Source organism: Henckelia pumila, chromosome 4 (genome assembly GCF_033568475.1).
Source record: "Henckelia pumila isolate YLH828 chromosome 4, ASM3356847v2, whole genome shotgun sequence".
Lineage (NCBI taxonomy): Eukaryota > Viridiplantae > Streptophyta > Magnoliopsida > Lamiales > Gesneriaceae > Henckelia > Henckelia pumila.
In genome coordinates, this window is record NC_133123.1 from 54,746,051 (window position 1) to 54,773,611 (window position 27,561).

Below are 27,561 nucleotides of genomic sequence, written 5' to 3' on the forward strand. Positions count from 1 at the left end.
GAATCAGCTACAGGATCTTTTGGACAAGGGGTACATTCGTCCTAGTGTATCTCCTTGGGGAGCTCCTGTTCTCTTCGTGAAGAAGAAGGATGGGTCGTTGCGGCTGTGCATTGACTATCGGCAGCTGAATCGAGTCACTGTGAAGAACAAGTATCCGTTGCCTCGTATTGATGACTTGTTTGACCAGCTGCAGGGCACATCAGTTTACTCCAAGATTGACTTGAGATCTGGGTATCATCAGTTGAGAGTCCGTGATCAGGACGTAGCCAAGACTGCATTCCGTACTCGCTATGGGCATTACGAGTTCCTAGTGATGCCATTTGGTTAGACTAATGCGCCGGCTATATTCATGGATCTGATGAACCGTGTCTTTAAGGAGTATTTGGACAAGTTTGTTGTGGTCTTCATTGACGACATCCTGGTTTATTCGCGTAATATGGAAGAGCATATTTCTCACTTGCAGTTGGTACTACAGACTCTTCGAGATGAGCAGTTATACGCCAAGCTGAGCAAGTGTGAGTTCTGGATGGATAGAGTGGTTTTTCTTGGCCATATCATATCCAGGGAAGGGATTTCTGTTGATCCAAGCAAGATTGAAGCGGTACTTAATTGGTCGCGTCCGACGACGGTTGCTGAGATCCGTAGTTTTCTGGGTCTAGCAGGGTATTATCGTCGCTTCATTCTAAATTTCTCTCAGTTAGCTCGACCGTTGACGCAACTTACCCGCAAAGGTGTGGATTTCGAGTGGTCCTCCGAGTGTGAGGAGAATTTCCGTGAGCTTCGACGGCGGTTGACTTCTGCGCCGGTGTTAGCATTACCGTCAGGATCTGGAGGGTATGTAGTTTACACGGATGCTTCTCTTCAGGGGTTAGGTTGTGTCCTGACTCAGAATGGGCATGTGATCGCATACGCTTCTAGACAGCTGAAGCTTCACGAGGACAATTACCCAGTCCATGATTTGGAATTGGCAGCCATTGTGTTCGCTTTGAAGATCTAGCGTCATTATCTTTATGGCGAGAAATTTGAGATCTTCACCGACCATAAGAGTCTCAAGTATTTGTTCACTCAGGCAGAATTGAACATGAGGCAGAGACGTTGGATGGACTTGCTTAAGGACTATGATTGCGAGATTAAGTACCATCCGGGAGCTGCTAATCTCACCGCTGATGCCTTGAGTCGCAAGGTGCGACTATCCGCACTTCAGACTTGTTCGATGTCTAGTGCGATCAGTGACTGTTGTACTTCAGGTTATACCTTCAAGCATAAGAAAGGTATGCAGAGTATCCAAATGTTTGCGATATTATCTGAGCCAGCCTTGTATTCGTGGATCCGAGATGCTCAGATGTCTGATTTGAAGACCCAGCGTTTAGCTCGTCTAGCTAACGAGGGTAGCTCGTCTGGATTTCATTATCAGTCAGATGGCTTTCTGTGTTTGTCTGGTAGGCTTGTGATTCCACAGGATGAAGAGTTGCGAGAAGAGATTTTATCTCAGGCACATCGCACTAAGTTGAGTATTCATCCTGGGAGCAACAAGATGTACAAGGATCTCCGTACTCGTTTCTGGTGGAAGGGAATGAAACGCAGTGTTTATCAGTTTGTTTCGAGATGTTTGGTGTGTCAACAGGTCAAGGCAGAGCACCGACGACCTGGAGGATTGCTCCACAGTCTGCCTATTCCTGAATGGAAATGAGAGTTTATCACTATGGACTTTGTGACCCATTTGCCGGTATCCCCGAGGAACTGTGATGCTATTTGGGTTGTGGTGGACCGACTCACCAATTCAGCGCATTTCATTGCCTATAGCCGAGAGTACTCTGTGGATCGCATGGCACGGATGTACATTCAGGAGATCGTTCGACTTCATGGAGTGCCTGTGAGCATTGTCAGCGATCGGGACCCCAGGTTTACTTCTAGATTCTGGGGGAGTGTTCAGCGTGCGATGGGTACTACTCTCAGTTTGAGTACAGCCTATCATCCGGAGACTGATGGTCAGTCAGAGCGCACTATCCGTACGTTAGAAGATATGCTTAGAGCGTGCGTCATGGATTTTGGTTCAGCCTGGCAGGATCATTTGCCGTTGATCGAGTTCGCTTACAACAACAGCTATCACACTAGTATTGGGATGGCACCTTTTGAAGCGTTGTATGGGCGACGTTGTCGTACTCCACTCTTCTGGGAAGAAGTGGGGGAGAGACAGGGTGAAGGACCGGAGTTTATCCAGCAGGCGATAGACATTGTTGATCAGATCAAGAAACGGATTAAGACTGCACAGGATCGTCAGGACAGTTATGCTAATATCAAGCGTAGGCCTTTGCAGTTCGAGGTCGGGGAGAAAGTGTTTCTGAGAGTGTCACCTTTCCGCAAGATTCTCAGGTTTGGCCTTAAGGGCAAGTTGTCTCCCAGATTTATCGGTCCGTTTGAGATCTTGGAGAGCATTGGCGATTTGGCTTATCGACTAGCATTGCCACCGCATCTATCCAGCATTCACGACGTGTTCCACGTATCTCTATTGCGACGGTATGTGGCGGATGAATCTCATATTCTGCAGCGGTCTGAGGTTCAGGTAGACAAGGATTTGACTTATGTTGAGAAACCTCTTCGCATCCTTGATTATAAGGATAAGGTTTTACGGAACAAAGTCATTCCCTTGGTTTTAGTTCAGTGGCAGCGCCGAGGCACTGAGGAAGCTACTTGGGAGCTTGAGGACAGGATGCGTAAAGACCATCCTGAGTTGTTTTGATTTCATTCTTTAAGTTGTATTCAGTTTCAAACTCTGTAAACGTTTGATTGAATAAAGAATGTTTCTGATTTCTGTATTTGCATTCGGTACTTAAGATCTGATTTCGAGGACGAAATATCTTAAGTGGGGGAGAATGTAGTAGCCCGTGCCCTAATTGAGCAATTAAAGGATTAATGCTAATTAATTGAATTAGGCATTGGACGGATCGGAAGCTCCGAAGGCACGATCGGAAGCTCCGAACAGGATCGGAAGCTCCGATGAGTGATCGGAGGCACCGATCGATATTACGTCAGGCATGAAGTGTGGTTGGATCGGAAGCTCAGATCAGGACCGGAGGCTCCGATCACCCCTATCCGGAGTCATCAAGTGATATTTTGACACGTGGCAGATCAGGATCTTCGGAAGCTCCGATGACAGGATCGGACGTTTCGTTCGAGGTTCGGACGTTCCGATCGAGGATCGGAGGCTCCGATCGTTGTCTATAAATAGAAGGCCGAGGCTTCATTTCTCCTTGCCAATTCCGGATTTCCTCTCTATTTCTAGTCATATTCGAGTTGTTCTAGCCTTCCTAGGCTTGAACCGGGAGTCGTCTAGACGTTCGGTAGTCGTAGCGGAGTTGTGCCCAAGTTCTGGAGGCATCGACATCAAAGGGCTAACGACGGACGAAGGTATAGCTTTTGCTCCCTATAACTATTTAGGAGTATGCAATAGCTTAGTTAAGGCTTTTAGAGCACTTTAATGATAGTAGTATCATTTGGCAGTGTAGAGCAGACTATAGGCGTGGACCTAGAGTTGGTAGAGCTTTCACTGTTTTGAGGTACGAAAGTACTGTTCGAGATATCCTGACTGAGTATGCATGTATTATGTGACTGCATGATTTATATGCCATGATATTATGCTGCATTCATTTGCATCTTGTTGTATCTCTTTCGAGATGTCTGTTAGTAGGGTTGTACCCTATCCTGTTAGTGGATGGACTTCCATCGATTTGGGTCCGGCGTATCCACGGTTATCTCGGTATGGGAGCCACCTCCTGAAGCGACGGCACAGCGTGCTACATACCAGGGCCCGGTCTGTCTCTGTTATCTGATCCTTGACCTCGAGTCTATAAGGAGTTCACTTTGCATGCATGTATACTCATACTCTCGCACTGAGCGTTTTATGCTCACGTCTCGTACTCTGTATTTTCTGGACACCCTATTCCATGGGGCAGGTTTGCGATTGGACGAGGAGGGTGGATCCAGGAGGGGCTAGTCAGTGGTTGGCCAGCTGGAGCTTCGTCTAGGTTTTATTACTATTGGTTGGGTTTATACAGCTATTCGATTTGGTTGTACATTATTGGATAATTACAGATTCCTTTACTTGGGATTGTATAATGTTATTGGATTCCGCAGTCTTATTCTCATATCTGTTTAATTAAGTTAATTGCATGCATAAGTTCTGTTTAGTAGGTGATCCGAGTAAGGGTCACTACATAACCAGTTCTCCGCATCCTCCGGAGACTCACCTCCAACTAAGGGCTTAGGACCCATAGCTAAGAATCGACGCACAGTGAAACGCTCATCGTCATGATGACGATGACGCCGTTCTCGACGAGGCTCCCGGTCGGCATCACCCCAACGCCCACCAACACTACCATGAGAACTCCGGTCGTCACGATTTGCCATCTACAAAAATACCTCAAGATGAGACTAAATCCCAAAAATTCTTTTGCATGCTCTGATACCATAAATGTAGTGACCCTTACCCGTATCACCTACTAAACAGAACTTATGCATGCAATTAACTTAATTAAACAGATATCAGAATAAAACTGCGGAAACCATAAACAATATACAATCCCAAGTAAAGGAATCTGTAATTTATCCAATAATATACAACCAAATCGAATAGCTGTATCAACCCAAACAATAGTAATAAAACCTAAGCGAAGCTCCAGCTGGCCAACCACTGACTAGCCCCTCCTGGATCCACCCTCCTCATCCAATCGCAAACCTGCCCCATGGAATAGGGTGTCCAGAAAATACAGAGTACGAGACGTGAGCATAAAATGCTCAGTACGAGAGTATGAGTATACATGCATGCAAAGTGAAATCCCTATAGACTCGAGGTCAAGGATCAGATAACAAAGACAGACCGGGCCCTGGTATGTAGCACGCTGTGCCGTTGCTTCAGGAGGTGGCTCCCATACCGAGATAACCGTGGATACACCGGACCCAAATAGATGGAAGTCCATCCACTAACAGGATAGGGTACAACCCTACTAACAGACATCTCGAAAGAGATACAGCAAGATGCAAATGAATGCAGCATAATATCATGGCATATAAATCATGCAGTCACATAATACATGCATACTCAGTCAGGATATCTCGAATAGTACTTTCGTACCTCAAAATAGTGCAAGCTCTACCAACTCTAGGTCCACGCCTATAGTCTGTTCTACACTGCCAAATGATACTACTATCATTAAAGTGCTCTAAAAGCCTTAACTAAGCTATTTCATACTCCTAAATATTTATAGGAAGCAAAATCTATACCTTTGTCCGTCGTTAGCCCTTTGATGTCGATGCCTCCAGAACTTGGGCACAACTCCGCTATGACTACCGAACGCCTCGCCGACCACCTGGTCAAGCCTAGGAAGGCTAGAACAACTCGAATAGACTAGAAAGGAGAGTGAAACACTCGGAATTGGCAATTGGAAATGAAGCCCTCTATTTATAGACAACGATCGGAACTTCCGATCCTTGATCGGAACGTCCGAACCTCGATCGGAACGTCCGATCCTGCCATCGGAGCTTCCGAAGATCCTGATCTTCCATGTGTCAAAATATCACTTGTTGACTTCAGATAGGGGTGATCGGAGCTTCCGATCCAACCACACGTCATGCCTGACGTAATATCATCGGTGATTCCGATCGCTCATTGGAGCTTCCGATCCTGTTCGGAGCTTCCGATCGTGCCTTCGGAGCTTCCGATCCGTCCGATATCCAATTTATTTAATTAGCATTAATCCTTTAATTACTCAATTAGGGTACGGGCTACTACAAGGTACTTCGTAACAAGCGTATACCATTGGTGATGGTACAGTGGCAGTGCAGAGGTACAGAGGAAGCTACTTGGGAGTTAGAGAGCTGGATGCGAGCCGAGCACCCCGAGTTATTTTGAGATTTTGTACTTTTTTGTATCAAGTTTGTACTTGTTCGGTTGTAATAAAGAACATTAGTGTTGAGTTCTGTACTATTACTCTAACTTTAATTTCGAGGATGAAATTTCATAAGTGGGGGATAATGTAGTAACCCGTAACCCAAAAAAGAGATTAAGGAAATTAATCATATTTAAATTTCAAATGTTCTGATGGCCCGATGAGAAGGCCGGAGGATCTGAAGATGTTCGGACGATTCGAAGTGACGTTCGAAGTCTCCGATCGCGTTCGGACGGTCCGTCGGCAGGATCGGAGGGCCTGAACAGGGTTAGGGCTTGCGTCATCGAATACGTCAGCAAGGTGATGTCATGGCTGATGTCACTGATGGGACTTCGGAGGACCCAAAGTCAGGATCGGACAATCCGATCATGTTCGGAGGCTCCGAACAGGGTTCGGACGGCCCGAACTTCGCCTATAAATATGAGGGCCGAGAGTTCATTTGAGGTGCACCAATTCCTCTCTTCTTTCTCTACTCCTAGGCCTTATAACTCAGATCTAGGGAGATCTAGGCGTCCTATGGAAAATCCGAAAGTGGCGCAACGATCTAGGCATCGTAGCGGAGCTGTGGCCTAGTTTTGAGACTATCGACAGCAAAGGGATAACGACGAACGCATGTATAACTTTGGCATCCTAAAAATATTTAGGATTATGCATTAGCTTAGTTAAGGCTTTTAGAGCTTAATTAATGATGCATGGGTATTTGCATTGTAGTAGCAGTAGACTGGACTAGTAGGCTTGGAGTCTAGACCAGCGGAGCTAGGTTTGACCAGCAGTGTTAGAGGTACATAAGTACTGACTGAGATAGCCGGCATGATAAATATGCTTATATGTTGCATGATTATGTGCTACGTGTTTAACCATGTTTTACGGCTTTAGCACATGCATATTTTTACGGTAGACTGCATCTGGTATGATGTGAGTCATGACAAGTTTCCATCGGTGATGAGTTACTCCTTATGGATTCTTGTCTGGGGACACTCAGCCCCTGGTTTTGCTATCACTAGGAGCGACCACGACGGTGGAGTAGACGCTATAGTGGATAGGGGAATACACGAGTACCCCGCAGAGTAGCTCTCTCAGCACAGTATTGTGTGTTCATGGCACCCTGAGTAGACTGTTTTACCCAGTGATTTTAAATCATTTGTTTGCTGCATATTAGTTTATATATCATTGCTTCGTATTGAGTGTTGTCGCTCACGCCCCTGTGTTTGGTATTTGTGGTATACCTTGTGGCAGGACAGGTTTGAGGTTGGACGGTCCAAAAGGCTCTCAGCAGGAGTGAAGTCTCGAGAGTGTGGAGTTTTAGAGGGTAGGGATTTGTTTACCCTGAACCATCGATTTGGTTGTATAATGGTATTTATACATTTGTGTTATCATCGGTTGTATTCTGCCGATTGGATTTGTTGTACTTTTAAGTATCCGCTCCTTACGCTTTATGTTTTATGAATGCGCTTAAATTATAACTCTGATTAGATAGTGGATCCGGGTTAGGTCACTACAAGGACTAGGATGGATGACCCCCTGAGAAGTCCTCGTGTTGCACCCCTTTTTCATTAATTTCTTTTTTTTTTACTCGTAATACTTGTTCCTCCGATTCCATGCCGTTCTATTCCCGACTCTTTCAGTCCAATCCACGGATATAAAAGATGCAATAGATTGAATCACACGACGTGGACGTGCAATCAGGGTGACGCGGGCCGCTTCGGAGGGTCCCAGGGCGCCCTACGGGAAAAACGACCAGAAAGACCATCTCCGGGTTGGAATTTGAGATTCTCCGTCTCTTAGACTGAGATGTGCGTCGTAGGTATCGAGTCGAGCTTCGCGTTTGAAAGTGCAGCGCCTGTTCCTCCAATCCGCAATTCAAGAGACAAAACAATTAAGAATTCATTCACTGTTGGTTGCGATCATACCAGCACTAATGCATCGGATCCCATCAGAACTCCGAAGTTAAGCATGCTTGGGCGAGATCTATACAAGGATGGGTGACCACCTGGTAAGTCCTCGTGTTGCACCCCTTTTTCATTAATTTGTTTTTTTATTACTCGTACTTCTTGTTCCTCCGATTAATTATCGTCCTATTCCCGACTCTTTCAGTCCAATCCGCGGATATAAATTATGCAATAGACTGAATCACATGACGTGGACGTGCGATCTGGGTGACGCGGGCCGCTTTGGTGGGTCCCAGCGCACCCTACAGGAAAAACGACCCGAAAGACCATCTTCGAGTTGGAATTTGTGCATCTCCATCTCTTAGATCGAGATGCGCACTATAGGTATCGAGACGAGCTTTGCTTGAGTAGGCTAAAGCTCCCGTAACTCTCAGCCGATCGAAAGTTATGTCCGTTTGAAAGTGCAGCACCTGTTCCTCCGATCCGCAATTCAAAAGACAAAACAACAAAGAATTCATTCACTGTTGGGTGCGATCATACCAGCATTAATGCACCGATCCCATCAGAACTTCGAAGTTAAGCGTGCTTGGGGGAGAGCAGTACTAGGATGGATGATCCCGCTGGGAAGTCCTCGTGTTGCACCCCTTTTTCATTAATTTCTTTTTTTATTACTCGTACTTCTTGTTCCTCCGATTCCTCGCCGTCCCATTTTCCCGACACTTTCAATCCAATCCGCGGATAGAAAAGATGCAATAGACTGAATCACACGACGTGGATGTGCGATCTGGGTGACACGGGCTGCTTCGGTGGGTCCTAGCGCGCTCTACGAGAAAAATGATCCGAAAGACCATCTCCGGGTTGGAATTTGTGTGTCTCCGTCTCTTAGACCGAGATGCGTGCTATAGATATCGAGACGAGCTTCGCGTGAGCAAACTGAAGCTCCCGTAAATCTCAGAAGATCAAAAGTTATGTCCGTTTGAAAGTGCAGCGCCTGTTCCTCCGATCCTCAATTCGAGAGACAAAACAACAAATAATTCATTCACTGTTGGGTGCGATCATACCACTACTAATGCACCGAATTCCATCAGAACTCCAAATTTAAGCGTGCTTGGGTGAGAGCAGTACTAGGATGGGTGACCCCTGGGAAGTCCTCGTTTTGCACCCCTTTTTCATTAATTTCTTTTTTTATTACTCATACTTATTGTTCCTCCGATTCCTCGCCGTCCTATTCCCGACTCATACAGTCCAATCCTCAAATAGAAAAGATGTAGTAGACTGAATCACACGACGTGGACTTACGATCTGGGTGACGCGGGCCGCTTCAGTGGGTCCCAGCGCGCCCTACGGGAAAAATGACCCAAAAAACCATCTCTGGGTTGGAATTTGTGCATCTCCGTCTTTTAGACGAGATGTGCGCTATAGGTATCAAGACGAGCTTCGTGTGAGAATGCTGAAGCTCCCGTAACTCTCAGCCGATCGAAAGTTATGTCCGTTTGAAAGTGCAGCGCCTATTCCTCAGGTCCGCTATTCGAGAGACAAAACAACAAAGAATTATTTCACTGTTGGGTGCGATCATACCAGCACTAATGCACCGGATCCCACCAGAACTCCGAAGTTAAGCGTGCTTGGGCGAGAGCAGTACTAGGATGGGTGACCCCCTGATAAGTCCTCGTGTTGCACCATTTTTTCATTAATTTCTTTTATTATTACTCGTACTTCTTGTTCCTCCGATTTCTCGCCGTCCTATTCCCGACTCTTTCAGTCCAATCCGCAGATATAAAAGATGCAATAGACTAATTCACACGACGTGGACTTGCGATCTGGGTGACGCGGGCCGCTTTGGTGGGTCCCAGCATGCCCTACGGGAAAAACGACCCGAAAGACCATCTCCGATTTGAAATTTGAGCGTCTCCATCTCTTAGACTGACATGCGTGTTGTAGGTATCGAGACGAGATTCGCGTTTGAAAGTGCATCGCCTGTTCCTCCGATCCGCAATTCGAGAGATAAAATAATAAAGAATTCATTTATTGTTGGGTGCGATCATACCAGCGCTAATGCACCGGATCCCATTAGAACTCCAAAGTTAAGCGTGCTTCAGCTAGAGAAATACTAGGATGAGTGACCCCTGGGAAGTCCTCGCGTTGTACCCCTTGCTCATTAAGTTCTTTTTTTATTACTCGTACTTTTTGTTCCTCCGATTCCTTGCCGTCTTATTCCCGACTCTTTTAGCCCAATCATCGGATAGAAAAGATGCAATAGACTAAATCAAATGACATGGACGTGCAATCTGGGTGACGCGGGCCGCTTCGGTGTGTCCTAGTGCGCCCTACGGGAAAAACAACCCGAAAGACCATCTCCGGGTTGAAATTTGAGTGTTTCCGTCTCTTAGACTGAGATGCGCGTTGTAGGTATCGAGACGAGCTTCGTGTTTGAAAGTGCAGCTCCTATTCCTCTGATCCGCAATTCGAGAGACAAAACAATAAAGAATACATTCACTGTTTGGTATGATCATACCAGCACTAATGCATCAGATCCCATCAGAACTCCTAAGTTAAGCGTGCTTGAGCAAGAGGAGTACTAGGATGGGTGACCCCCTAGGAAGTCCTCGTGTTTCACTTCTTTTTTATTAATTTCTTTTTTTAATACTCGTACTTATTGTTCCTCCGATTCCTCGTCGTCCTATTCCCGACTCTTACAGTCCAATCCTCGGATAGAAAAGATGCAATAGACTGAATCACATGACGTGGACGTGCGATCTGGGCGACGCGGGCCGCTTCGTTGGGTCCCAGCGCGCCCTACAGGAAAAATGACCCGAAAGACCGTCTTCGAGTTTGAATTTGTGCGCCTCCGTCCCTTACACCGAGATGCGCCTTGTAGGTATCGAGACGAGTTTTGCGTGAGCAGGCTGAAGCTCCCGTAACTCTAAGCCGATCGAACGTTATGTCCGTTTGAAAACCTTGCTCATTAAGTTCTTTTTTTATTACTCGTACTTCTTGTTCCTCCGATTCCTCGCCGTCTTATTCCCGACTCTTTTAGCCCAATCATCGGATAGAAAAGATGCAATAGACTAAATCAAATGACGTGGACGTGCAATCTGGGTGACGCGGGCTGCTTCGGTGTGTCCTAGTGCGCCCTACGGGAAAAACAACCCGAAAGACCATCTCCGGGTTGAAATTTGAGTGTTGCCGTCTCTTAGACTGAGATGCGCGTTGTAGGTATCGAGACAAGCTTCGTGTTTGAAAGTGCAGCTCCTATTCCTCTGATCCGCAATTCGAGAGACAAAACAATAAAGAATACATTCACTGTTTGGTATGATCATACCAGCACTAATGCATCAGATCCCATCAGAACTCCTAAGTTAAGCGTGCTTGAGCAAGAGGAGTACTAGGATGGGTGACCCCCTAGGAAGTCCTCGTGTTGCACCTCTTTTTTATTAATTTCTTTTTTTAATACTCGTACTTATTGTTCCTCCGATTCCTCGTCGTCCTATTCCCGACTCTTACAGTCCAATCCTCGGATAGAAAAGATGCAATAGACTGAATCACACGACGTGGACGTGCGATCTGGGCGACGCGGGCCGCTTCGTTGGGTCCCAACGCGCCCTACAGGAAAAATGACCCGAAAGACCGTCTTCGAGTTTGAATTTGTGCGCCTCCGTCTCTTACACCGAGATGCGCCCTGTAGGTATCGAGACGAGTTTTGCATGAGCAGGCTGAAGCTCCCGTAACTCTAAGCCGATTGAACGTTATGTCCGTTTGAAAGTGCAGCGCTTGTTCCTCCGATCCCCTATTCAAGAGACAAAAAAACAAAGAATTTATTCACTGTTGGGTGCGATCATAACAACACTAATGCACCAGATTCCATCAGAACTCCGAAGTTAAGCGTGCTTGGGCGAGAGCAATACTAGGATGGGTGACCCCCTGGGAATTCCTCGTGTTGCACCTTTTTTTCATTAATTTATTTTTTATTATTCGTATTTCTTGTTCCTTCGATTCCTCGCCGTCCTATTCCCGACTCTTTCAGTCCAATCCGCGGATAGAAAAGATGAAATAGACTGAATCACACGACGTGGACGTGCGATATGGGTGACGCGGGCTGCTTCAGTGGGGCCCAGCGCGCCCTACGGCAAAAACGACCTGAAAGACCATCTCCGGGTTGGAATTTGAGTGTCTCTGTCTCTTAGACTTAGATGCGCGTTGTAAGTATCGAGACAAGCTTCGCGTTTGAAAGTGCAGCGCCCGTTCCTCCGATCCGCAATTCGAGAGACAAAACAATAAAGAATTCATTCACTGTTGGTTGCAATCATACCAGCACTAATGCATCGGATCCCATCAGAACTCCTAAGTTAGGCGTGCTAGGGCGAGACCAGTACTAGGATGGGTGACCCCCTGGGAAGTCCTCGTGTTGCAGCCCTTTTTTTCATTAATTTTTTTTTATTACTCGTACTTCTTGTTTCTCCAATTCCTCGCCGTCCTATTTCCGACTATTTCAGTCCAATCCGCGGATAGAAAATATGCAATAGACTTAATAACATGACGTGGACATGCGATCTGGGTGACGCGGGCCGCTTCGGTGGGTCCCAGCGCGCCCTACGGAAAAAACGACACAAAAGACCATCTTCGGGTTGGAATTTGTGCTTCTCTGTCTCTTAGACCGAGATGCGCGCTATAGGTATCGAGATGAGCTTCGCGTAAGAAGGCTGAAGCTCCAGTAACTCTCAACCGATCGAAAGTTATGTCCGTTTGTGTAGTGACCCATATCCAGAATTAATGATTAATGAGTAATTAATCATGTTATTATGTTAAGATTAAGTAAAACATGATTAGGAAGATTTCAAATGGATTAACGGAGTCCAAAAATAGATCCAGGACACCCGAAAATGGTGGGTTTGGTTTGGAAGGTTCGGACGCTCCGAACAGGGTTCGTAGGATCCGAACGTGACCAGAGCCATAGATTGGAAGGCCGAGGAGTTCGGAGGGTCCGAAGTCAGTTCGGACGGCCCGAACAGTAGTCAGCCAGCTGTCCTAAGATATTACGTCATTGATGACATCATTGATGTGACTTCGAAGGGTCCAAATTTAGGATCGGATGATCCGATCGTGTTCGGAGGCTCTGAACAGGGTTCGGACGGTCCGAACTTCGCCTATAAATATGAAGGTAGAGACTTCATTTCAGGTGCACCTATTCATCTCTTCTCTCTCTATTCCTAGGCCTTCTAACTCAGATCTAGGGAGATCTAGGCGTCCTATCGGGATTCTGGAAGTGGCATAGCGATCTAGACGTCGTAGCGGAGCTGTGGCCTAGTTTTGAGGCTATCAACAACAAAGGGCTAACGACGGATGTAGGTATAGCTTTAGCTTTCTAAAATTATTTAGGAGTATGCAATAGCTTAGTTAAGGCTTTTAGAGCTTAATTATTGATGCATGGGTAATTTCATTGTAGTAGCAGTAGACTGGACTAGTAGGCTTGGAGTCTAGACCAGCGGAGCTAGGTTTTGACCAGCAGTGTTAGAGGTACGTAAGTACTGATCGAGATATCCGGCATGATATATTTGCATGTATGTTGCATGAGTATGTGCTATATGTCTTATCAAGTTTTAGCATGTTTTACCGCCTTAGCACATGCATGATTTTACGTATGACTGCATCCTAAGAGATGTGAGTCATTGAAAGTCTCCATAGGGAACCATGATCTCATGTTGGACTCGAGTCAGGTATGACAATTTCCATATGGGATCTGTATCCTGTTTTGGATTCGGGTTAGGATGGGGTTGGCTCAGCCCTGATATAGAATATACGAGTACCCCGCGGAGTCGCTCTCTAGCCGGTACTGTATAATCCTGGCGCCATGAGCAAGTGTTTTACCTGAAATTTTAAATCATCAGTGTGCGCATATTTGTACATATATCATTGCTTATGTATTGAGCGTTGTCGCTCACGCCCCTGTGTTTTGGTATTGTGGTGTACCTTGTGGCGGGGCAGGTTTGAGGCTGAACGATCCTGGCGGCTCTCAGCAGGATTGAGGATCCGAGAGTGCGAGATTAGAGGTTAGGGATTTGTTACCTTGAACCTTCAATTTGGTTGTATAATGATATTTATACACTTGTGTTATCGTCGGTTGTATTCTGCCGATTGGAATTGTTGTATATTAATTATCCGCTCCTTAAGCTTTAAGTATTATTGCATGCGCTTTATTTATAACTCTGATTAGTTAGTGGATCCGGGTTGGGTCAGTACACTTTTTGGTATCAGAGCGCATTGCACTGGGAATTTCGTAAAGAGGATTAAGTAATTATCTGTTCTTATGCAACAGATGGAAGATTACGATGAGAGCCATGATAGCAGAGGCAGACGTCGTCGTGGACAGCCTGAGGAGCGCAAAGGAGTAAGCATGCACAGGTTTAAGGAGGTTATCCCGAAGCCTTTGTCAGGAGGTGAGATGCCTGAGTAGGCCGAGGATTGGCTCGAGAGGATGGAGCAGTGTTTTCAGGATTTCTGTTGTACAGACGAGGGTAGGATGGAGATTCTTGCCTTCATGCTTGAGGGGCGAGCGAGGAAGTGGTGGAGATCTACTTCCGCACCATTCATAGCAGCGAGAGGAGTAGCTACGTGGGTTGAGTTCTGTACTACTTTTCAAAGACTGTATTTTCCTCCAGCTCTACGACGGGCAAAAGCTAGTGAGTTACTGAGTTTGCGACAGGGTTTGATGACGATCGAGGAGTACCAGCAGAAGTTCTTTGATCTGCTATCTTATTGTCCTCACATTGCTGATAGTTCTGTGGCGAAGTATGACCATTTCCTTCTAGGTCTGAACCCTGAGATTCATCGGATGGTTGTTGTGGGCAGTGATATGACCTACGAGGGCTTGGTGTACCGTTGTCACTAGGCGGAGGACAGTATCTGGAGGAATAGGGGACTCTTCTCTTCTTGTTCCAGGTCAGCGAGTGCCAGTACTTTGAGTCCAAAAGGACAGTCTTTCAAGAATCCAGGAGGTACTTCTTCTTCTTCATCTGGATCTGGTGGAATGCATAATTTCGGTGGTCAGAGACCGAACCGTTGTCATCAGTGCAGTCGCAGGCATCCACTAGGACAGTGTGGTCGATCGACCAATGCATGATTTCAGTGTGGCCAGGAGGGTCACATGAAGAGGGATTGTCCGATGCTGATTGGGGCAGCGAGTGGTTCAGGAGGTTCTCAGGCATCTGTCCATCCACCTCTGTACCAGCAGCCACCATATCAGCAGCAGTATTCTCATCAGCACCAGCAGCCGCAGCAGTCTCAGCGATAGCCTACTGAGACTCCTTCTCGGATTCTTTCTTCTTTGCGGCCACGTGCCCAAGGTCAGGTCTTTGCGCTTAACCAGGAGCAGGCAGAGGCTGACAGTGATCGGATGATCGCAGGTATCTGTAGTTTATGTGGTTTTCCTGCATATGTTTTGATTGATATCTGTGCATCGCATTCTTTCATCTCAGCACGTTTTGCTAAGAAGCATAAGTTGCCATTTATTCCCTTAGACGTGTTGCTAGTAGTTTCTACTCCTATGGGTAGCGAGGTTTTAGCCAAGCGTCTAGTTGTGGGTTGTGTTTTGGATTTCGAGGGGCATCAGCTTAGTGCTAACCTGATGGTTCTGGCTATGGAGGATTTCGATTGCATCATTGGGATAGATCTCTTGACTACCTACTGCGCGATAGTGGATTGTTATCAGAGGTTTGTTCAGTTTCGACCAGAGGATGGCGAGTCTTGGTATTTCTATGGTGAGGGTGCGCGACCCCCGATGCCAGTGGTTTCTGCTCTGAAGGCCCGACGTGCTTTAGAGTCTGGCAGGGAAGGCTATCTTATCTACGCCATTGATGCATCCTTAGGGGAGCCAGATATCCAGGAGATACCAGTGGTTCGTGATTTTCCAGATGTGTTTCCAGAGGAAATTCCAGGTTTGCCGCCAGTGAGGGAGATCGAGTTTGGTATTGAGTTAGTGCCAGGGACAACACCGATTTCCAGAGCTCCTTATCGTTTAGTGCCATCAGAGATGAAATAGCTGCAGAAGAAATTGCAAGATCTTCTTGATAAGGGCTATATTCAACCCAGTTTTTCGCCAAGGGGAGTCCCATTGCTATTTGTCAAGAAGAAGGATGGTTCGATGCGGTTGTGTATCGATTATCGTTAGTTGAATCAAGTGACAGTGAAGAATAAGTATCCTCTTCCGCGGATAGATGATCTCTTTGATCAGTTGCAGGGTACTTCTTTCTATTCGAAGATTGATCTTCGGTCTGGGTATCATCAGTTGCGAGTTCGGCAGGAGGATGTTCCTAAGACAGCATTTCGTACACGGTATGGACACTATGGGTTTCTAGTGATGCCGTTTGGTCTGACTAATGCTCCTGCTGTTTTTATGGATCTGATGAACAGGGTGTTCCGCGACTTTCTGGATAAGTTCGTGGTAGTGTTCATCGATGATATCTTGGTTTATTCTCGCAGCATGGATGAGCATGCCTATCATCTATACACTGTACTTCAGGTCTTGAGGGAAAGACAGTTGTACGCGAAGCTGAGCAAGTGTGACTTATGTATTGACCGAGTTGTATTCCTTGGTCATGTCATATCTCAGGAGGGTGTATCTGTTGAACCCAGCAAGACAGAGGCTATTCTAAATTGGTCGCGTCCAACTACAGCTTCTGAGATTCGTAGTTTCCTTGGTTTGGCAGGGTACTACCGACGTTTTGTGAAGAATTTCTCTCAGATAGCTAGGCCTTTGACTCAATTGACGAAGAAAGATGCTTCTTTCGTGTGGTCTGATGCTTGTGAAGATAGTTTTTGTGAGTTGAGATGTCATTTGATGTCATCTCCATTTCTTGCTTTGCCATCTGGATCAGGTGGGTTTGTAGTCTACACTGATGCTTCTCTCTAGGGTTTGAGGTGTGTGTTGACTCAAAATGGCCACGTGATCGCATATGCTTCCAGACAGTTGAAAACTCACAAGGAGAACTATCCCGTACATGATCTAGAGTTAGCAGCCATTGTCTTTGCTCTGAAGATATGGCGTCACTATTTTTACGGAGAGAGATTCAAGATCTTCACCGATCATAAGAGTTTGAAGTATATGTTTACTCAAGCTGATTTGAACATGCGGCAGCATCGTTGGATGGATCTGTTGAAAGATTATGATTGTGAGATCAAGTACCATTCAGGCTCTTCAAACCTATTTTTTATGTGCTTAGTCGCAAGGTCTATGTGAGTTCCCTTCGTACAAGTTCAGTTTCGAAGGTAGTGGAGGAGTGTTGTTCTTTGGGATTCACATTCCGTCATAAGAAAAAACAGCAAGTGATTCTTGTTTCTTCTGTGCTTGCAGAGCCAGCATTGTATCGACGAATCCGAGAAGCTCAGAATTCCGATCCGAAGACTCAGAAGTTAGCCCATTTGGCTGAGGGTGATAATACTTCTGGTTTTCATCTACAAGGAGACGGTCTGTTGTGTCTTTCTGGTCGTGTTGTAGTACCCGAGGATTCTACTTTGAGGGATGAGATCTTATCACAAGCTCACCGCAGTCGATTCTCTGTACATCCAGGCAGCATGAAGATGTATATATTTACGGACCATGCATAATTTTCATGGATTGGTTCAGGCTTCTGACTCCTTAGACTTAATCCCATTAACTTTTAGACTGGCCCAAAAATTCACAGACTGACCCAAAAATTCCTATGGGCCCACGAGCCCATAAAAATCATTGGGCTAACTTAAATAAAATATTTGAGGGCCAAATAAAATTATTTGGAGGCCCAAATAATTTTATAACTAATTAATTTAGCCAAAAAACACAATAAATCATTAAATATTTAAAAATAAAAATACCCGAGCCCGGACCACCTAACCCAGACCCGGACCAACCTGACATGACCCATGACCCTACTGACCTGACCCAGGACCCAGACCCAACCCGAATCTGCCCTAAAACCTAAAACCTGATCCCCCCTTTCTTCCCAAGCTGCTACCGAGTGCAGCACCTAATTCCGGTGTTCGGCCGGCCAACTCCGGTCACCAATGACTGGAGTACCACCATCCAATTCTAGCCCACTCCCAGATGTTTCTAACAAACCAAAAACCAGGCCAAACCATTGACTATGGAGTGAGAACGAAGCTCTAGAATCTTGCACATCTGCAGCTCATGCGCAGACGCGAGTAGTTGAGGCGTTTTCATCGTGCGGCTTGCTCAGACCACCAATGACCATGAAACCACTTCCTAGACCTAGCTAACATCCATACGGTTATAACAAAACAAACCACGCACAAATCCATGGCCTGAAGTAGGAGAACGAACCCCCTTTCCTCATAACCCTGAACCTGCGCAAACCATGCACCAGAAACGAACAGCTTCATGTCTGACCATTCCAGCCCCAAACCGACTACACCACTCAACCCTAAGGACCCTAATACACGTCCCTAACCCCCTTCCAACAGCCTGATCCGAACCATATCAGAAAAGCAATGAAAAACGTGAGAAAATATGGGAAAAGAACATATACGGTTCAACATGGTTGCATATTCTTTATCTAACACACATGCAATATCAATGGTTTTCATGCAAGAATCAGAATATAAAACTTAAATGGTGGCCAAAAAGAGAATTCAAACGTGCCTTTCTTGAAGATTTCGAAGAAAACGATAATATGGCGCGTACAGCGATCACCGGAACGAATGATCTACAATCTTTTGCTTAAAATCTTCAAAACTTGTGTGTGTAAGTGGGTTTTCTGCTAATGAACGATGAAGATGATAAGAGATGGCGGCTAGGTATTCTACGTGAAGAAGGATTGAAGAAAATAAGCTAGATATATTTTACTTATTTATTTAGATTTTTGGAAGATAATATATTAAGTTAATATAAAAATATAACTCTTAAAATTAAATAATTTCTGAGTAATTTTCGTAATATATATATATATATATGTATATATATAATTTTTAAAACTCCTTAAAAGTCTTTTAAATAGCTTATTTGTGAAAACTGCTTTCATATATAACTATATATATAAAAACTATTATTTTATGAAAATAATACCTTAAAATAATATTTTAAGGCTCTTAAAATTATCTCAAAATTATTTAGAATAAAATCCATATATCTCGTCCGTTCATGGTTCTGACTACGCGATCGAAAAACTTTATTTCTAAAAATCTCATAAATAACATAAATGCGTGTTAAATGCTATAAATAATATTTAAATCATGCAAAAAAATTCACGTAATCCATATAAAGTCATTTAACCCATTTTTTAAATTTTAATTTAATTATTTCTTAATTATGCATGCGAAATCACCTAAGAAAATTCTGGGCGCTACACGTTTACGTCGTGTGATTAAGTCTATTGTATCTTTTCTATCCGCGGATTGGACTAAAAGAGTTGGAAATAGGACAGCGAGGAATCGGAAAAACAAGAAGTACGAGTAAGAAAAAAAGAAATTAATGAAAAAGGGGTGCAACACGAGGACTTCCCAGGGGGTCACTCATCCTTGTACTGCTCTCGCCCAAACACGCTTAACTTCGGAGTTCTAATGGGATCCGGTGCATTAGTACTGGTATGATCGCACCCAAAAGTGAATGAATTCTTTATTTTTTTGTCTCTCGAATTGCGGATCGGAGGAACAGGAGCTGCAGTTTCAAACAGACATAACTTTCGATCTGCTGAGAGTTACATGAGCTTCAGCCTGCTCACGCGAAGCTCTTCTCGATACCTACAGCGCGTATCTCGGTCTAAGAGATGGAGAAGCTCAAATTCAAACCCGGAGATGGTCTTTGGGGGCATTTTTCCCATAGGGCGCGCTGGGACCCACCGAAGTGGCCCGCGTCACCCAGATCGCGCGTTCACGTCGTGTGATTCAGTCTATTACATCTTTTCTATCCATGGATTAAACTGAAAGAGTCGAAAATATGACGGAGAGGAATCGGAAGAACAAGATATACGAGTAAGAAAAAAAGAAACTAATTAAAAAAGGGGTGCAACACGAGGACTTCCCAGGGGATCACCCATCCTAGTACTGCTCTTGCCCAAGCACGCATAACTTCGGAGTTCTGATGAGATCCGGTGCATTAGTGATGATCGCACCCAATTGTGAATGAATTCTTTATTTTTTTGTCTCTCGAATTGTGGATCGGAGGAACAGGAGATGCAGTTTCAAACGGACATAACTTTAGATCGGCTGAGAGTTACTGGAGCTTCAGCCTGCTCACGCGAAGCTCCACTCGATACCTATAGTGCGTATCTAGGTAAAAGAGATGGAGACGCTCAAATTCCAAAATGGAGATGGTCTTTCAGGGCATTTTTCCCGTATGTCGCGCTAGGACCCACCGAAGTGGCCCACATCACCCAGATCATACGTTCACATCGTATGATTCAGTCTATTGCATCTTTTGTATCCGCGGATTGGTCTGAAAGAGTCGGAAATAGTACGGCGAGGAATCGAAATAATTAGAAGTATGAGTAAGAAAAAAACAAATTAATGAAAAAAGGGGTGCAACACGAGGACTTCCCAGGGGGTCACCCACCCTAGTACTACTCTCGCCCAAGCACGCTTAACTTCGGAGTTCTGATGGGATCCGGTGCATTAGTGCTGGTATGATTGCACCCAACAATGAATGAATTCTTTACAATTTTTTTCTCGAATTGCGGATCGAAGGAACAGGAGCTGCAGTTTCAAATGGACATAAATTTCGATCGGCTAAGAGTTACGCATTTTTCCCGTAGGGCGCGCTGGGACCCACTGAAGCGGCCCGCGTCACCCAGATCGCACGTTCACGTCGTGTGATTAAGTCTATTGCATCTTTTCTATCTGCGGATTGGACTGAAAGAGTCGGAAATAGGACGACAAGGAATCGAAAAAACAAGAAGTACGAGTAAGAAAAATAGAAATTAATAAAAAAAGGGTGCAACACGAGACTTCCCAGTGGGTCACCCATCCTAGTACTGCTATTGCCCAACACGCATAACTTCGGAGTTCTGATGGGATCCAGTGCATTAGTGCTAGTATTATTTCACCAAACAGTGAATGAATTCTTTATTGTTTTGTCTCTCGAATTGCGGATCGGAGGAACAGGAGCTGCAGTTTCAAACGGACATAAATTTTGATCTACTGAGAGTTACGGCAGCTTCAGCCTACTCACGCGAAGCTCTTCTCGATACCTACAACGCGTATCTCGGTCTAAGAGACGGAGAAGCTCAAATTCAAACCCGAAGATGGTCTTTGGAGGAATTTTTCCCATAGGGAGCGCTGGGACCCACCGAAGTGGCCCGCGTCACCCAGATCGCATGTTCACATCGTGTGATTCAGTCTATTGCATCTTTTTTATCCACAGAATGGACTGAAAGAGTTGGAAATAGGACGGAGAGGAATCGGAAGAACAAGATGTACGAGTAAGAAAAAAAGAAACTAATAAAAAAAGGGGTGCAACACGAGGACTTCCCAAGGGGTCACCAATCCTAGTACTGCTCTTGCCCAAGCACGCATAACTTCGGAGTTCTGATGGGATCCGGTGCATTAGTGCTGGTATGATTGCACCCAACAGTGAATGAATTCTTTATTTTTTTGTCTCTCGAATTGCGGATCGGAGGAACAGGAGCTGCAGTTTCAAACGGACATAACTTTCGATCGGCTAAGAGTTACGGGAGCTTCAGCCTGCTCACGCGAAGCTCCTCTCGATACCTACAACAAGTATCTTGGTCTAAGAGATGGAGACGTTAAAATTACAACCCGGAGATGGTTTTTCGGGGCATTTTTTCTGTAGGGCGTGCAGGGACCCACCGAAGTGGCACGCGTCACCCAGATAGCACGTTCACGTCGTGTGATTAAGTCTATTGCATCTTTTCGATCCGCGGATTGGACTGAAAGAGTCGGAAATAGGACGGCGAGGAATCGAAAAAACAAGAAGTTCGAGTAAGAAAAAAAGAAATTAATGAAAAAGGGGTGCAACACGAGGACTTCCTAGGGGGTCACCCATCCTAGTACTGCTCTCTCCCAAGTGCGCTTAACTTCGGAGTTCTGATGGGATCCGGTGCATTAGTGATGTTATGATCGCACCCAACAGTCAATGAATTCTTTATTGTTTTCTCTCTCGAATTACGGATCAGAGGAACAGGAGCTGCAGTTTCAAACGGACATAACTTTCGATCTGCTGAGAGTTACGGGAGCTTCAGCCTGCTCACGCGAAGCTCTTCTCGATACCTACAGCGCATATCTCGGTCTAAGAGACGGAGAAGCTCAAATTTAAACCCGGAGATGGTCTTTGGGGGCATTTTTCCCGTAGGGCATGCTGGGACCCACCGAAGTGGCCCGCGTCACCCAGATCGCACGTTAATATCGTGTGATTCAGTCTATTGCATCTTTTCTATCCGTGGATTGGACTGAAAGAGTCAGAAATAGGACGAAGAGGAATTTGAAGAACAAGATGTACGAGTAAGAAAAAAAAACTAATAAAAAAAGGGGTGCAACACGAGGACTTCCCAGGGGGTCACCCATCCTAGTACTGCTCTTGCCCAAGCACGCATAACTTCGGAGTTCTGATAGGATCCGGTACATTAGTGCTGGTATGATCGCACCCAACAGTGAATGAATTCTTTATTTTTTTGTCTCTTGAATTGCGGATCAGAGGAACAGGAGCTGCAGTTTCAAATAGACATAACTTTCGATCGGCTGAGAGTTACTGGAGCTTCAGCCTGCTCACGCAAAGCTCCACTCGATACCTATAGTGCATATCTCGGTTAAAGAGACGGAGACGCTCAAATTCCAAAATAGAGATGGTCTTTCTTGGCATTTTTCTCATATGTCGCGCTGGGACCCACCGAAGCGGCCCGTGTCACCGAGATCGCACGTTCACATCGTATGATTCAGTCTATTGCATCTTTTATATCCTCGGATTGGACTGAAAGAGTCGGAAATAGGACGGCGAGGAATTGAAAGAACAAGAAGTACGAGTAAGAAAAAAAGACATTTATCAAAAAAAGGGTGCAACACGAGAACTTCACAGGGGGTAACCCATTCTAGTACTGCTCTCTCCCAAGTACGCTTAACTTCGATGTTTTGATGGGATCCGGTGCATTAGTGCTAGTATGATCGCACCCAACAGTGAATGAATTCTTTATTGTTTTATCTCTCGAATTGCGGATCGGAGGAACAGGAGTTGCAGTTTCAAACGGACATAACGTGCATTAGTGCTAGTATGATCGCACCCAACAGTGAATGAATTCTTTATTGTTTTATCTCTTCTTTCGGGGCGTTTTTCCCGTAGGGTGCGCTGGGACCCACCGAAGCGTCCCGCGTCACCCAGATCGCACGTTCACATCTTATGATTCAATCTATTGCATCTTTTCTATCCGTGGATTGGACTGAAAGAGTCGGAAATAGGACGGCGAGGAACCGGAAAAACAAGAAGTACGAGTAAGAAAAAAAGAAATTAATGAAAAAAGGGGTGCAACACAAGGACTTCCCAAGAGGTCACCTATCCTAGTCCTGCTCTCGCCCAAGAACGCTTAACTTTGGAGTTCTGATGGGATCCGGTGCATTGGTACTGGTATGATCGCACCCAACTGTGAATGAATTTTTTATTGTTTTGTCTCTCCAATTGCGGATCGGAGGAACAGGAGCTGCAGTTTCAAACGGACATAACTTTCGATCTGCTGAGAGTTATGGGTGCTTCAGCTTGCTAACGCGAAGCTCTTCTCGATACCTACAGTGCGTATCTCGGTCTAAGAGATGGAGAAGCTCAAACCCGGAGATTGTCTTTGGGGGCATTTTTCCCGTAGGGCGCACTGGGACCCATCGAAGTGGCCCGCGTCACGCAGATCGCACGTTCACGTCCTGTGATTAAGTCTATTGCATCTTTTCTATCCGCGGATTGGACTGAAAGAGTCGGAAATAAGATGGAGAGGAATCGGAAGAACAAGATGTATGAGAAAGAGAAAAAGAAACTAATAAAAAAAGGGGTGCAACACGAGGACTTCCCAGGGGGTCACCCATCCTAGTAGAGCTCTTGCCCAAGCAAGCATAACTTCGGAGTTCGGATGGTGTAGTGACCCTTACCCGGATCACCTACTAAACAGAATTTAGGCATGCAATTAACTTAATAAAACAGATATCAGAATAAAACTGCGGAATCCATAAACATTATACAATCCCAAGTAAAGAAATCTGTAATTTATCCAATAATATACAACCAAATCGAATAGCTGTATAAACCCAAACAACAGTAATAAAACCTAAGCGAAGCTCCAGCTGGCCAACCACTGACTAGCCCCTCCTGGATCCACCCTCCTCGTCCAATCGCAAACCTGCCCCATGGAATAGGGTGTCCTGAAAATACAGAGTACGAGACTTAAGCATAAAACGCTCAGTGCGAGAGTATGAGTATACATGCATGCAAAGTGAACTCCCTATAGACTCGAGGTCAAGGATCAGATAACAGAGACAGACCGGACCCTGGTATGTAGCACGCTGTGCCGTCGCTTCAGGAGGTGGCTCCCATACCGAGATAACCGTGGATACGCCGGACCCAAATCGATGGAAGTCCATCCACTAACAGGATAGGGTACAACCCTACTAACAGACATCTCGAAAGAGATACAGCAAGATGCAAATGAATGCAGCATAATATCATGGCATATAAATCATGCAGTCACATAATACATGCATACTCAGTCAGCATATCTCGAACAGTACTTTCGTACCTCAATACAGTGCAAGCTCTACCAACTCTAGGTCCACGCCTATAGTCTGCTCTACACTGCCAAATGATACTACTATCATTAAAGTGCTCTAAAAGCCTTAACTAAGCTATTGCATACTCCTAAATATTTATAGGAAGCAAAAGCTATACCTTCGTCCGTCGTTAGCCCTTTGATGTCGATGCCTCCAGAACTTGGGCACAAATCAAACGTTTACAGAGTTTGCAACTGAATACAACTTAAAGAATGAAATCAAAACAACTCAGGATGGTCTTTACGCATCCTGTCCTCAAGCTCCCAAGTAGCTTCCTCAGTGCCTCGGCGCTGCCACTGAACTAAAACCAAAGGAATGACTTTGTTCCGTAAAACCTTATCCTTATAATCCAGGATGCGAATAGGTTTCTCAACATAAGTCAAATCCTTGTTCACCTGAACCTCAGACCGCTGCAGAATATGAGATTCATCCACCACATACCGTCGCAATAGAGATACATGGAACACGTCGTGAATACTGGATAGATGCGGTGGTAAAGCTAGTCGATAACCCAAATCTCCAATGCTCTCCAAGATCTCAAACGGACAGATAAATCTGGGAGACAACTTGCCCTTAAGGCCAAATCTGAGAATTTTGCTGAAAGGTGACACTCTCAGAAACACTTTCTCCCCGACATCGAACTGCAAAGGCCTACGCTTGATATTAGCATAGCTGTCCTGATGATCCTGTGCAGTCTTAATCCGTTTCTTGATCTGATCAACAATGTCTATCGCCTGCTGGATAAACTCCGGTCCCTCAGCCTGTCTCTCCCCCACTTCTTCCCAGAAGAGTGGAGTACGACAACGTCGCCCGTACAACGCCTCAAAAGGTGTCATCCCAATACTAGTATGATAGCTGTTGTTGTACGCGAACTCGATCAACGGCAAATGATCCTGCCAGGCTGAACCAAAATCCATGACGCACGCTCTAAGCATATCCTCCAAAGTACGGATAGTGCACTCTAACTGACCATCAGTCTTCGGATGATAGGCAGTACTCAAACTGAGAGTAGTACCCATCGCACGCTGAACACTCCCCCAGAATCTAGAAGTAAACCTGGGGTCCCGATCACTGACAATGCTCACAGGTACTCCATGAAGTCGGACGATCTCCTGAATGTACAACCGTGCCATGCGATCCACAGAGTACTCTCGGCTATAGGCAATGAAATGCGCTGACTTGGTGAGTCGGTCCACCACAACCCAGATAGCATCACAGTTCCTCGGGGATACCGGCAAATGGGTCACAAAGTCCATTGTGATAAACTCCCATTTCCATTCAGGAATAGGCAGACTGTGAAGCAATCCTCCAGGTCGTCGGTGCTCTACCTTGACCTGTTGACACACCAAACATCTCGAAACAAACTGATAAACACTGCGTTTCATTCCCTTCCACCAGAAACGAGTACGTAGATCCTTGTACATCTTGTTGCTCCCAGGATGAATACTCAACTTAGTGCGATGCGCCTGAGACAAAATCTCTTCTCGCAATTCTACATCCTGCGGAATCACAAGCCTACCAGACAAACACAGAAAACCATCTGACTGATAATGAAATCCAGACGAGCTACCCTCGTTAGCTAGACGAGCTAAACACTGGGTCTTCGAATCAGACATCTGAGCATCTCGGATTCGCGAATACAAGGCTGGCTCAGATAATATCGGAAACATCTGGATACTCTGCATACCTTTCTTATGCTTGAAGGTATAAACTGAAGTACAACAGTCACTGATCGCACTAGACATCGAACAAGTCTGAAGTGCGGATAATCGCACCTTGCGACTCAAAGCATTAGCGGTGAGATTAGCAGCTCCCGGATGGTACTTAATCTCGCAATCATAGTCCTTAAGCAAATCCATCCAACGTCTCTGCCTCATGTTCAACTCTGCCTGAGTGAACAAATACTTGAGGCTCTTATGGTCGGTGAAGATCTCAAATTTCTCGCCATACAAATAATGACGCCAGATCTTCAAAGCGAACACAATGGCTGCTAACTCCAAATCATGGACTGGGTAGTTGTCCTCGTGAAGCTTCAGTTGTCTAGAAGCGTATGCGATTACATGCCCATTCTGAGTCAGGACACAACCTAACCCCTGAAGAGAAGCATCCGTGTAAACTACATACCCTCCAGATCCTGTCGGTAAAGCCAACACCGGCGCAGAAGTCAACCGCCGTCGAAGCTCACGAAAATTCTCCTCGCACTCGGAGGACCACTCGAAATCCACACCCTTGCGGGTAAGCTGCGTCAACGGTCGAGCTAACTGAGAGAAGTTCAGAATGAAGCGACGATAATACCCTGCTAGACCCAGAAAACTACGGATCTCAGCAACTGTCATCGGACGCGACCAATTAAGTACTGCTTCAATCTTGCTTGGATCAACAGAAATCCCCTCCCTGGATATGATATGGCCAAGAAAGACCACTCTATCCATCCAGAACTCACACTTGCTCAGCTTGGCGTACAACTGCTCATCTCGAATAGTCTGTAGTACCAACCGCAAGTGAGAAACATGTTCTTCCGTATTACGCGAATACACCAAGATGTCATCAATGAAGACCACGACAAACTTGTCCAAATAGTCCCTGAAAACACGGTTCATCAGATCCATGAATATAGCCGGTGCATTAGTCAAACCAAATGGCATCACTAGGAATTTGTAATGCCCATAGCGAGTACGGAATGCAGTCTTGGCTACGTCCTGATCACGGACTCTCAACTGATGATACCCAGATCTCAAGTCAATCTTGGAGTAAAGTGACGTGCCCTGCAGCTGATCAAACAAGTCATCAATACGAGGCAACGGATACTTGTTCTTCACAGTGACTCGATTCAGTTGCCGATAGTCAATTCACAGCCGCATCGACCCATCCTTTTTCTTTACAAAAAGAACAGGAGCTCCCCAAGGAGATACACTAGGACGAATGTACCCCTTGTACAAAAGATCTTGTAGCTAATTCTTCAACTCACGCATCTCTGACGGAGCCAG

The 27,561-nt window shown here is 45.4% G+C and overlaps 10 non-coding genes and 8 pseudogenes across 10 annotated transcripts; 9 read left to right on the forward strand and 9 right to left on the reverse strand.

The window, feature by feature from the left end:
- Window positions 1-7,841: 7,841 nt before the first annotated feature.
- LOC140869315 (5S ribosomal RNA) lies at window positions 7,842-7,960 on the forward strand. Its single transcript, XR_012146694.1, has one exon. It is a non-coding gene; the product is annotated as a 5S ribosomal RNA (ribosomal RNA).
- A 400-nt stretch (window positions 7,961-8,360) lies between these two features.
- LOC140869634 (5S ribosomal RNA) lies at window positions 8,361-8,479 on the forward strand (annotated as a pseudogene).
- Window positions 8,480-8,881: 402 nt separating this feature from the next.
- Window positions 8,882-8,999, forward strand: LOC140869689 (5S ribosomal RNA; annotated as a pseudogene).
- A 399-nt stretch (window positions 9,000-9,398) lies between these two features.
- On the forward strand, window positions 9,399-9,517 carry LOC140868087 (5S ribosomal RNA). Its single transcript, XR_012145521.1, has one exon. It is a non-coding gene; the product is annotated as a 5S ribosomal RNA (ribosomal RNA).
- Window positions 9,518-9,867: 350 nt separating this feature from the next.
- LOC140869755 (5S ribosomal RNA) lies at window positions 9,868-9,985 on the forward strand (annotated as a pseudogene).
- A 350-nt stretch (window positions 9,986-10,335) lies between these two features.
- LOC140869714 (5S ribosomal RNA) lies at window positions 10,336-10,454 on the forward strand (annotated as a pseudogene).
- Window positions 10,455-11,142: 688 nt separating this feature from the next.
- On the forward strand, window positions 11,143-11,261 carry LOC140869616 (5S ribosomal RNA; annotated as a pseudogene).
- A 400-nt stretch (window positions 11,262-11,661) lies between these two features.
- On the forward strand, window positions 11,662-11,780 carry LOC140869072 (5S ribosomal RNA). The gene has a single exon (XR_012146464.1). It is a non-coding gene; the product is annotated as a 5S ribosomal RNA (ribosomal RNA).
- A 349-nt stretch (window positions 11,781-12,129) lies between these two features.
- Window positions 12,130-12,248, forward strand: LOC140868374 (5S ribosomal RNA). The gene has a single exon (XR_012145794.1). It is a non-coding gene; the product is annotated as a 5S ribosomal RNA (ribosomal RNA).
- Window positions 12,249-19,300: 7,052 nt separating this feature from the next.
- On the reverse strand, window positions 19,301-19,419 carry LOC140868122 (5S ribosomal RNA). Its single transcript, XR_012145554.1, has one exon. It is a non-coding gene; the product is annotated as a 5S ribosomal RNA (ribosomal RNA).
- A 401-nt stretch (window positions 19,420-19,820) lies between these two features.
- On the reverse strand, window positions 19,821-19,934 carry LOC140869733 (5S ribosomal RNA; annotated as a pseudogene).
- A 401-nt stretch (window positions 19,935-20,335) lies between these two features.
- LOC140867848 (5S ribosomal RNA) lies at window positions 20,336-20,454 on the reverse strand. Its single transcript, XR_012145289.1, has one exon. It is a non-coding gene; the product is annotated as a 5S ribosomal RNA (ribosomal RNA).
- A 293-nt stretch (window positions 20,455-20,747) lies between these two features.
- Window positions 20,748-20,864, reverse strand: LOC140869795 (5S ribosomal RNA; annotated as a pseudogene).
- Window positions 20,865-21,265: 401 nt separating this feature from the next.
- On the reverse strand, window positions 21,266-21,384 carry LOC140868290 (5S ribosomal RNA). The gene has a single exon (XR_012145715.1). It is a non-coding gene; the product is annotated as a 5S ribosomal RNA (ribosomal RNA).
- Window positions 21,385-21,784: 400 nt separating this feature from the next.
- On the reverse strand, window positions 21,785-21,903 carry LOC140869372 (5S ribosomal RNA). The gene has a single exon (XR_012146753.1). It is a non-coding gene; the product is annotated as a 5S ribosomal RNA (ribosomal RNA).
- A 399-nt stretch (window positions 21,904-22,302) lies between these two features.
- On the reverse strand, window positions 22,303-22,421 carry LOC140868129 (5S ribosomal RNA). The gene has a single exon (XR_012145561.1). It is a non-coding gene; the product is annotated as a 5S ribosomal RNA (ribosomal RNA).
- A 401-nt stretch (window positions 22,422-22,822) lies between these two features.
- LOC140869635 (5S ribosomal RNA) lies at window positions 22,823-22,941 on the reverse strand (annotated as a pseudogene).
- Window positions 22,942-23,285: 344 nt separating this feature from the next.
- On the reverse strand, window positions 23,286-23,404 carry LOC140868850 (5S ribosomal RNA). The gene has a single exon (XR_012146250.1). It is a non-coding gene; the product is annotated as a 5S ribosomal RNA (ribosomal RNA).
- Between the last annotated feature and the right edge of the window lie 4,157 nt (window positions 23,405-27,561).